At 36.4% G+C, this 11,043-nt stretch overlaps 1 long non-coding RNA gene across 1 annotated transcript; it reads right to left on the reverse strand.

Moving 5' to 3' along the window:
* Positions 1 to 1,086, reverse strand: LOC107621633 (uncharacterized). Its single transcript, XR_001615869.3, has 3 exons — positions 854 to 1,086; positions 639 to 759; positions 1 to 344 (listed from the first exon to the last, which is right to left on the reverse strand). It is a non-coding gene; the product is annotated as an uncharacterized LOC107621633 (long non-coding RNA).
* Positions 1,087 to 11,043: the final 9,957 nt, after the last annotated feature.

Genomic DNA, 11,043 nt, shown 5'->3' on the forward strand with positions numbered 1-11,043 from the left:
TGAAAACTAAAACAATAGAAAAATATATCTATATCCAATTCTCCCACAAAACCAAGAGAAAATAAAAAACTTAGGGAAGAATCCAATACTGTTAATATAAAAGGAATTGTTTAAGCATTTACAAACGTCTCACTAATTTGAAGCAATTTATTTTTAACACATGTGAAAACAACAGAATCCGTTTTCAATGGCTTGAACTTAATTAGAGCTGAAGGTACTAAGTCCTCATCCTCTAATGTTTTACTGTTCTCCTCTGCTTTGGTGAACCGAGGGATTGCCCGCCGTTGGACCGGATGTATTAGCTCAAACTCCAAATCTGCTTGTTTCAATGCAGAGCTAACAAACTGCATCATTAACATGAAAATCAAGAACAGTGCTGAGTAGCTGTCTTAGAAGAAACACTAAACTGATAAAAGATGGGGATACGCAAATTAACAGTCAAATCCATCCACAATATATTGCATGAGTTTACAACAATATATATACATATAACATAAATCATTTTATACAACTAGGGACTTTTTTGTAAATTGCAATTATAGTTATCCAGCAGTAAATTGTTAGCTCAAGAAATTTCTAACTTCTATGATTGAATTTTTTCTCTGAAAATAAAGTATCAAATTTGTTGAAGGACAAACCTCACAGGGGGTCATAGTTGGCTTCCACGAAAAAAATACACCTCAGTATAACTCCATCTGAAAGCTCAATTTTTGCTGCAACAGTTTCAGGAACGGCAAGAACGAAAAAGAAGACCTTCACCTGTAAGAGACATTTTTTTAATTAGGACAAAAGTTTAGAGATATTTAATCTAAACAATTGGTTTGCCAGTAATACTTTAAATAGACCAAAGTACCTAAAGCTTCGACAATGAAAAACAACTTCATCTCTGCAAAATAACAAATAGAGAATAAAACTGAATATATTTGAAGAATGAAGGTTATTTAGATATCCACTAACAACTAATAAAGTATATCCTTGTTTGGATTAAGGCTTCTTTGTAAATGCCTTTTCTTCGATAAATGAGGATAAGAATTGGAATGAAGACCAAAATATGACCCTTAGCAGGTTCAGACGTAAATAAAAACAGGGCTTCTATTTAAAGATTCATCAAGTTGCTTATATCTTTTCTGTTATGGTAGAGTTTTATTCAGTTTTCAGTCCAGAAAACACAGATTAGAAGCTGCAGGATGGACAAAACAAGTGGTCCCCACCTATTAATTGAAGACTTGTTAATTAATTTTAATTTAAATTCAAACATTATTTTTTAGGAAAAGATATTATTTTAGTTTTAGAAGATAGATTTTAAATTAATTAGGATTAGATATAAAAGGGAATTTCAACAGGGTGATTCCAACACAACATTATTCCATTCCAATTTACAATCCTTATTTTTCTCTGAACCATGAGCAACTAAACCTCCACAGTTAAGGTTAGGAGCTCTGTCTATTTGTATGGATTGATTTTATTACTTTTTCTATTTTAATTTATGTATGGATTTATAATTTAAGAATTGTTTTCGCTCTTTATCTTATGAATTTGGGTGGAACGGAAGTATGACCATCTTTCTAATTATGTTCTTGTATAACTTGGAAAAGCTCTTTACTTGAACAACAGCTTAAAAACATATTCTCCTAAATTTTAATTATCTGGATTTAATGGGATACGTGACATATAATCCTTTTTATATTTGGGTAATTAGAGTTTTTGTGGCATATAAACTGGAATTTGATCATCACCCCCTAATTGGAATTAATTGACTAAGGAATTCGCTGTTGATGAATTTTAGAGGAGACTAGAAAAGTCTAAGGAATTAGGGTCTAGTCACATATAGTTTGCCATAAATTAAATCCTACATGATTAAAATAGTTAGTAAGAAAAGTTAATCCGGAAAAATAGATAACTCTGAAACCTTAACTGCCTTCCCCATATTTTATTCACAACTTAATCATTTCTCTGTCTTCTGTTTAATGCTTTTTGAATATTCAAACACTCTTTTCTGTTTGTCTAACTAAGCCAATCAATCAATCATTGTTGCTTGATCCATCAATCTTCGTGGGATCGACCCTCACTCACCTGAGGTATTACTTGGTACGACCCAGTGCACTTGCCGGTTAGTTTGTGGGTTATAAAATACCGCACCAGCCGGATAGTCATATACAGACCATACAAAAGTTTGGAAGTTAAAAACAACATATACAAGTTTTTCTCTCAAAATAAGCCTCTAGGAAAAAAATAAAAGACAAAATATGAGAGATAAATACAAAATAAGCAAAAAAACTCCAAAACATGTCCAGATCCTCCGCTCTGTCACCATCGAAGCAACTCACCGAGGTGAGTTGCGACCTGATAAACCCCATTTGTAGGGTTTATCTTGCATTGACTTTAGGAGATTTTATGACCTTTTACCCACATTTATTCAATGAAATAGTATGGTTTCATGATTGTCTCCTAATTTGTGCTTAAGTGTGAAAACATACTTTTTAGGCCCTTAATTGTTTAATCTTGATTTACCTTTGATTCCATTAGATGCCTTGATATGTTTGTTAAGTGATTTCAGGTTTAGGAGGCAAAGATTAGGTCAAGGGAATGAAGGAAAAGCATGTAAAAATGAAGAACTCATGAATAGATGAAGGAATCGCAAAAGCTGTCAAGCTGACCTCTTCACACTTAATCGACCATAGCTTGAGCTACAAAGGTCCAAATGATGCGGTTCCAGTTGCGTTGGAAAGCTAACATCCGGGGATTTGAAATTATATAAGATTTGTCATAGTTGCATTGTGCATAGCAGCACGCACGCGCACGGTACGTGTACGCGCCGATGGTTGCACATGCTTCACTTAATGCAACTCGTGGCCAGCGATTTTAGAAGCCTTGTGGGCCCAATTCAACTCATTTATGATGCTATTTAAGCTAAGGATTGAAGGAAAATTAACATACTTTTGATCATTAGTCATATTTTAAGTTTTAGGAGTAGTTTTAGTTAGTTTTAGAGAGAGAAGCTCTCTCTTCTCTCTAGGATTAGGATTAGGTTAGATCTAGTTTAGAATTTCTTAGATCTAGGTTTAATTCCATACTTTGATTTACTTTTTATTATGTAATTCTTCTTCTTCTACCTTTTCTCTTCCTAGTTTTTCATTTAATTCATGTTATTCTCTACTTTTATATTGATGTTGTAACAACCCCGATTTTCGAGTATGCGAGATCTTTTCCGAAGGCACGAAATCCTCCGGAAGATCAGTAAGGGGAGAACCTCTGATATATCATCAAGTATCTCAATTCTCATTGTCATTATGTCATATTTAAGATAGAACCTTTTATGAGGCAATCTCAATAACGCAGTCACGAAGAACCTAGTTTTTGAACCGTATCGGTTAGGAGTTTTGATTCGGTTTTTCGTAAATAGTCTCAGTTTGACAAACCGGACCCGATTTATGAGAGAAGAGAGATAATAGGATGATATTATCATTATATTAGTATTAGAAGCTTCTTGAATGATATTATAAGGTTACCTGATCAGTTTTAGTTAAAAACAGAAAACCGGTTTAACCGGGTTCACAATTTACTGGTGCAGCTTAGCACCAGCACTCTCTGATGACTTTAGCAATGCTAAGGCCTTATCATACATGTTTTATTCTCATAATAAATTTGTTACTAGTGTCATTTATGCTAGTAGCTCAGAAAATAATTTTTAGAGATGTTTTTATAAGTGTTCCGATACATCTAGTTTTAGTAGTTATACACCTGAGATATTTTAATATTATTTTAACCCACCTCCAAGCCAACCAATCACAACTCACCCTATACCCCCAAAACCCTCAAGGCTGGCTCATTTTCACTTTGTGGCCGAAAATAGGTAGAGAGAAAAAGAGAGAAAAAGAGAGAAAAGTTCTTAGTTCCAAATCTTCAAAGCTTGATTTCTGCTGAACTAAAACTCAAATCAAAATTTCAATCAGACCAAAATGATCCTCTCTTCTTTCTCTACTTGATCATATGACTTATCAAGGCTGGAATCAAGGTGAGTTGGCTGCACCATCTCTCTTTTGATTCGGTTTCAAGGAAACATGGTTAAATATGTGTTTTCTTGATGTGATTTAAGAGGAAAAAGTGCTTAAGGACCACCTAAAAGTTTAACCGAATTAGGAGCAGCAAAACCAGGTAGGGATTGACAAATTTAATCTTGATTGATTGTGTTTGAGTTGTGTGATTATGATATGGTTTGGCTGTGCTTGAAATTGATTGTTTGTATGAGTAATTCTTGTTGAAATTTTGGTGAAATTTTGATGAAATTTGATGAAATTCAAGCTATGAATGTGTGTTCTTGTGGCTGATGGAAAACGAAACCCTAGAGCTTAAATTGAGGTTCAATTTGCGTTAAAATCATGTAGAAAAGATGGGGTTTTAGTGGCTGGAAATTTATTTAAAATTTTGGTAAAAATCGGTTGCTGAAAAGACTGAAAAACGGGTAAAAACAGAGAAAGAATTTGAAGAATATACGAAGAACACGAAGAACACTTTGAGTATGGTGAAGAACATTGAAGAACACCTTTTAGATCTTAGAAAGGGCAAGGAAGTAAAATTTTTGGTGTTTAAAGGGTTATATGGTAATTTCTGAAAGTTAGGGTGGTAAAAGTAGAAATATTAAAAGTTACGGGTGGTAAAAAGTGAATTTTAAAGGTTAAAAGTAAAAGTAAGTTAATTTTCGAAAATTTAATGATAAAATAATAAAAAAATAAAAAAATATTAAATAATAATATTTAATTAAAAATAATATTTTAATAAAAATAATAAAATAATGCGGAAAAGGCAGTTTTCTGTAAAAGCTTTAGAAAGACAACTTTAAGTGCAGAATCTCATAATTACCTTCATAAAACACTTAGGGAGTGGTAATAACATGATAGTGAGGCAAAGATAAAGAAAAGATAAAAAGTTGAAGAAAAGATAAAAATCGAAAGAAAAGTCTGTAAAGTTTTAACGACAGAAAAACAGACAGAGACTAGTGAACGAACTAGGGCAACATAGTTAGTCCTGGAATTGCGAATAGGGTTAGGTATAATATGAAAAGTTAAACTGTTTCAGTATAGACTTAATGAACCTATACTTGGGACAGACTAACTATTCATACCGAAATTTACATAAGCTTTAAATACATACGTTAAACAGAGAAATCAGAGCAGAGTAAAGAAACACAGAGAACAGAGTAACCAGAGCAGAATAAAGGATACAGAGAAAAGAGTAATCAGAGCAAAGTAAAAAGACAAAGAGAAAAGAGTAATGTGATAAAGAGAAATGGTTTGAATTAAGATGTTGTAAAAGTAAAAGCTGTAGAGTTTGTATAGCATGATTGAACAGAGAAAGAAAGAGGTACTGCATAAGAATGTGAAAGTGATGATGAATAATGAGAATGTTAATGAATGATGATAATGAGAATGATTATGTAAGAATCTGCTGCAGAGAGGCAGTCAGATAAATGGTGGTACGACCACTGAGAACGCTTTCCTGGGATACCTTGCTATAATGCTTTGCTGTAAGACAGAGGTTGCTTACAGAGGTATCGAGATGAGTGTGCTCCTGTAAGACAGAGGTTGCTTACAGTGAGTGTGTTGTTGCTCCTGTAAGACAGAGGTTGCTTACAGTGAGTATGTTGTTGCTCCTATAAGACAGAGGTTGCTTATAGTGAGTCTGTTGGGCGTATATCGGCTAATAAGTACCGCCCTGCAAGACAAAGGTTGCTTGCAGTGGATACCCTGCAAGACAAAGGTTGCTTGCAGTGGATATTGCCAACAGGAAAGCCTTATCCAGACAGAGGTTGCTGGGTAACGTCGGGAGCAGGTATGTAACCGACAGATGAGCTCATTACCTGCACTAGGGCTAGACATGCATCATACTTGGCTGTGCATTTTCCTCTGTTATGATTGTTGTATGAATGTATGCTTTCCTTGTTTGTATTCTATTCTCTGTGTCTGTGTTGTATTTTCTGTATTTTTCTATTTGTGTTCTGTTTTCTATTTTCTCTATTTCCTCTATTTATATGTATCTTCTATTTACTGCTTCTTGTATTCTGCTATTTGTCTGCTAAACAACACGGAATTAATGAACTTAACTAATAACCCCGACCCTACTAAGAACTCCCAAGTTCTTACCCCTTCTCTCTCCCTTCCCCCTTCAGATGGAAGCTTGGGTACACTTCCGTAGTTCGATGATGACCGTTCACAAAGAGAATTCCGCTCTAGGTAGTCTTCTAAGTCTAGGGTGAATCCCGTTCTCTGTTCATATGTATATACTGTGAGACCAACCAACGTCTGCACCCCGTTCGTATGCGCACTTTAACATAAATTCTGTGTACGAAATTCCTATTGTGTGGCTACATCATGAGGTACCAGAGAGACGTCCTGTGAAAAAGTCTGAACGTGCAGAGGAGTAGCAGATGATGTTCTACTTTTTGATGACGATCTACCTGACTTGAGTTTTGAAGACTTAGAACGTATTTTCCCTCGGTTGAGAAGTTTAGAGGGACTAAGTGAGTATAGAGTCTAGGCTAGCCTAGGTGCCAGCTTAGGGACCTCTTGAACAGGTCAGGACCTGGGATGTTGTATGTATATATGTATATAGTTATTATCTAGCTATGTCTAGGGGTGTTCTAACTAACAGTCTATATTCTAATAAAGGCTGAATCACCGAATGTTGTCAACTGCTTGTGATGTATTTATGTGTGGTTGTTTATAATTGTTTTATATATTATTAGTTGTGAATTGATTATGAATGATACTGTTTGTTAATCCAAACGTTTTTTTTTAAAAAAAGTACCTCGTAAAATAACTACGCTTTTAACAACGAATCAGGCTCATATAATAAATAATAGATAATAATTAGGTAGACAAGTTGGTAGCGCTCAGTTTCTAGTATGATCATGACGTACCAGAAATTGGGTCGTTACAGATGCACTTTTGTTCTTCTATTTTCATTTCAATGCAATTTATGATTCATGTCTCTTTATTATTCATTTGATTTGTTGTGTTTAATTCCTTGCAATTGAGTAGTGTAGATTTACTTTCCTTGCAATTTTACTTTGCTTTCCTTTTGTGCCTTCCAAGTGTTTGATGAAATGCTTGGTTGGACTTTAGTGTAGATTTTTATGCTCTTGGCTTGGGAAGGTAACTTAGGAACTCTTGAGTCACTAATGTCCAAGTAATTGATGATTGGGAGCCATTAACTCTAGATCTCACTAATTGATTTGGTGGAGAACTATGACTTATGGACTTAGATTGACATAGCTCATTTGACTTTCCTTTATTAGTTAGAGGATGACTTAATGGGGTTGATCCTTGCCAATTCTCATGTTGTGGTTAGTGATTAGGATAGAGATCCTTGACCACCAACCCCTGCCATGGCCTTTTTAGTTGTTAGTTTATTTTCATTGCCATTTATATTTCTTGTTTAAAATCTCAAAAACCCCAAACATAACTCATAACCAATAACAAGGCACTTTATTGCAATTCCTAGGGAGAATGACCCGAGGTTCAATACTTCGGTTTATAATTTTAGAGGTTTGTTACTTGTGACAACCAAATTTTTGTATGAAAGGACTATTGTTGGTTTAGAAACTATACTTGCAACGAGAATTTATTTGTGAATTCTAAACCACACAAAAGTCCTCTCATCAAAATGGCGCCGTTGCCGGAGAATTACAATGGTGTTATGTTATTGGTTATTGTATATATGTGAATAGTGTGAATAGGTTTGTATTTTGCTTGTTTCCTAGATTTTGTTAGTTTTATTTTGTTTTTCCATTATGAATTCTCACCTTGGCTATGAGTTTGGTTCTAATTGTGTTTTAGAAAATGTGAACTTTAATGATAACATGTACCAAGGATGGAACCAACAAAGATGGGAAGAGACTCAAGGAATTGATCACTCCTATTGGCAACAACCTCCGGATACGTATAGGTATAATCACCATCCTAATGCATGTCAATTCAATGGCTATGGTGAATCTTTTGATGACAATCAATTACCACCATCATATGCCTAGGATTCTTATCCTCAACATGAACCTCAACCATACTCACAAGCCTTTCATGACCAATTACCCATACCATATTCGTATGACCATTATGAGCAAAAACCTTTGGAACCACCACAATTCCATCATGACTATTACCAAGAACCACCTCAATGCACACCATCTCCATACTCTTATCAAGAAGAACCACCTTCTTACTATGAACCCTCTCTCCAAAATGATGAACCCTTTTATCCACCCCAAGCCCCAATAGATGATTCTCTCACCTTGCTACTTCAAGGACAAGTGGATATGCAAAGGAACACCCTAGAGTTTGTGACTAACTTGACCAAGGTAGTGCATATTTTAGCCTACCAATGCTTGAACACTCAAGGTGCTTCCATAGCCACATGTGAGGAATCAATTGAAGAGCATAGCATGAAGGAGAGATTGAAAAATCTGATGGAGAAGAAGGAAGAGTCAAATTTTGTGTTGGAACAATTAGAGAAGCCTATGGTTATTGAAGAAAAGGAAGAAGTGGTTGAAGATTTAGGAGATGTTGAAAGTCCATGGGAATGTAGCATCATGGAGCACTCTTCCAAGAAGCTTGATATTGATGTCGAGGAGGGTGCGCAACCTCCAAGGCATATCTTAGTTGGAGACTTGAAAGAGGTTTATCAAGAGATGGATTCAATCATGGATGAATTTATATCTACAATTGAATCCTTTCCCATTGGACATGAAGTTGAAATTATAGAAGAATATGCACAACCTTCCATACCCTTGGTGAGCAATGAGAAAGAGAGTGAATCGGAAGAGAGCTACCAAGAGGAAAAAGCGGACATGGTGTATATCGAAATTGAAGAATATGAAGAGGTTGATCAAAAGATGGATTCATTCATCAATGAATTCCTATCCGAAATGGAATCACCTCCCATTGGGCAAGAAATCGAAGTTCTTGAAGACAACACCAAGCCAAGTGATAAAAGGGAAAATGTCGAAATTAAAGAAGCTTGCGAAGAGGTGGAGATAGTCAAGAAAGAGCACAAGGGAATGGAGCTTGCAAGATCATTGGGACCACCCCTTCCTAAGTCACCATCCTACACAACATTCAAGTGGGTAAAACTCTTATCCCTAAGCTTTACTTTCTCACTTGAATATGGTTTGATTAAAAATGATGGTTAACTTAGAGCTCTTTGTGGAGTTAAGAGTAGGAAAGAGTTGTGTAGTGATTGGAAACATCATTCTAAGCTCATGACGGTTGCAAGCTCAAAATTCAAGAACAATGGTTGGTGTGGAACCAAATTGCATGGGTCTAGGAAGTTGTTTGGAAGCTTCTTTGAGAATTCCAAGGCCATGCCACCCGGATGGAATAATGATGACCAATTCAAGGACGAGTGTCAAAACAAAGTGTGGGATCCTGGATCTCACAAGGAAAATCAAATTTGGGAGCTCATGGTTTGTGAAGAACTCCATCAAGGCTTGAAGATATTAAAATTGAAGAATGGAGCTTATTAGAGACTCAAGCATTGGTGGATGTTCAAAGATAGCTTCAAGCGCAAGCCGCCTTGAGAGGAGCTCCCCATAAGTCCAACTTAAGGACAATAAACAAAAGTGCTAGGTGGGAGACACCCCACCATGGTAAACTCTTTCCACTCTCTTGTAGACTTGATTAATAAGTGATTTGAGTTACCATTGTAGGTAGTTTTCTTTCCATATACTTGTTTCAATAAATTAGTTGTTAGTTACTTGTGATGCAAGTTTCCTTGTTTTTTTTGAAAACTCTTCAACAACCAAAAAGAATTTTATAATTTTTCATTTGTAGTTGATTTTGGAGTTGTAGGTAGTGTTAGGGAGATTTTAGGCTGTTTTTAGTATTTCTGAAAAAAAAAAAAGGGGTCAGGGACGCGTATGCACGCTGTGCGTGCGCGCGCCCATACACGGATACAGGCCCATACATTTTCCAGAGAGTTGGGCCACTCTCGCGCCAACACTAGGCCAAGGGCATAACCTCTTGCACCGTGCGCGCACTGCGCGCATACGCGCCGATACACCTATTTTTGCAATGCGCACCCCCACGCACATGCCGCGTGCGCGCCGATCCACTGATGCAGTTTCCAGGCATACAACCCGAGAGTTGTGCCATCTCTGGGCTAGCACTAAGCCTTTGGCCCAACTCACACCACGCGGACGCGCACTGTATGTGTCCGCACCCATGCCTACACAACTCATCCACGCGTGCGCGCACCTGGTGCGTACGCGCCCTTCGGCCAAAATGCACATCGGCGCGTAAGCGTGCATGACGCGTCCGCACCGGTAAAAAAAAGAGTTTTTTTTCTAATCTTCCATTTTCTTTTGTCCATTACATTCGCATACTTTTATTCTTTATATTTTCATTTTGTTTTTATAGCTTGTTTTTACTTCATTTTTTTCGAGTTTCTTATTTTCATAATGGTGTTGAATTCTCTTACTCAATTGTTGAGCATTCTTGAATTGCTTTGGTGCTTCATGACCTGTTTGATATTGATGGGTGATGAAACTTTTAAATCAATGCTTCAATCTTTTATGACAATTGTGTCTTTGTGCATTGATATGACCTCATATTGTCTTTCATGACCCACTCTTTCTTGTTCGAACTTGATGCTTTTGAGTGCTCTTTATGCTTTGATTTTGCTCTTGCATCAAGTATTAGTTGATATGCCCTTTGCCTATATTGCTTTCTCATTTACATGCGTAGCTAACATGTAATGAGAACCCTACTTTTATTTGGCATTAGCCTCCGCCTATGCTCCATTTGCTTTGATATCTTTGCTATAGGCTTGATTTTCTTTCTTTTTCTTTCCTTTTAGGTTGGCCACCAAGAAGGAAGAAAAGGAAAGTTTCTAAATGGGGCAACAAACAAGTCATCCGCACAACCTTTTGAAGGAGCTCATCAATTGTAACAACCCATCCACATTGCTCTTCTTCGCATGCACCGAGGACGGTGCAATCTTCAAGTGTGGGGAGGTCGTCCGACCAGTCGGCGATTTTGGGTGACAATTTTC

The sequence above is a fragment of the Arachis ipaensis genome, chromosome B10, assembly GCF_059453495.1.
Source record: "Arachis ipaensis isolate K30076 ecotype BB chromosome B10, ASM5945349v1, whole genome shotgun sequence".
NCBI lineage: Eukaryota > Viridiplantae > Streptophyta > Magnoliopsida > Fabales > Fabaceae > Arachis > Arachis ipaensis.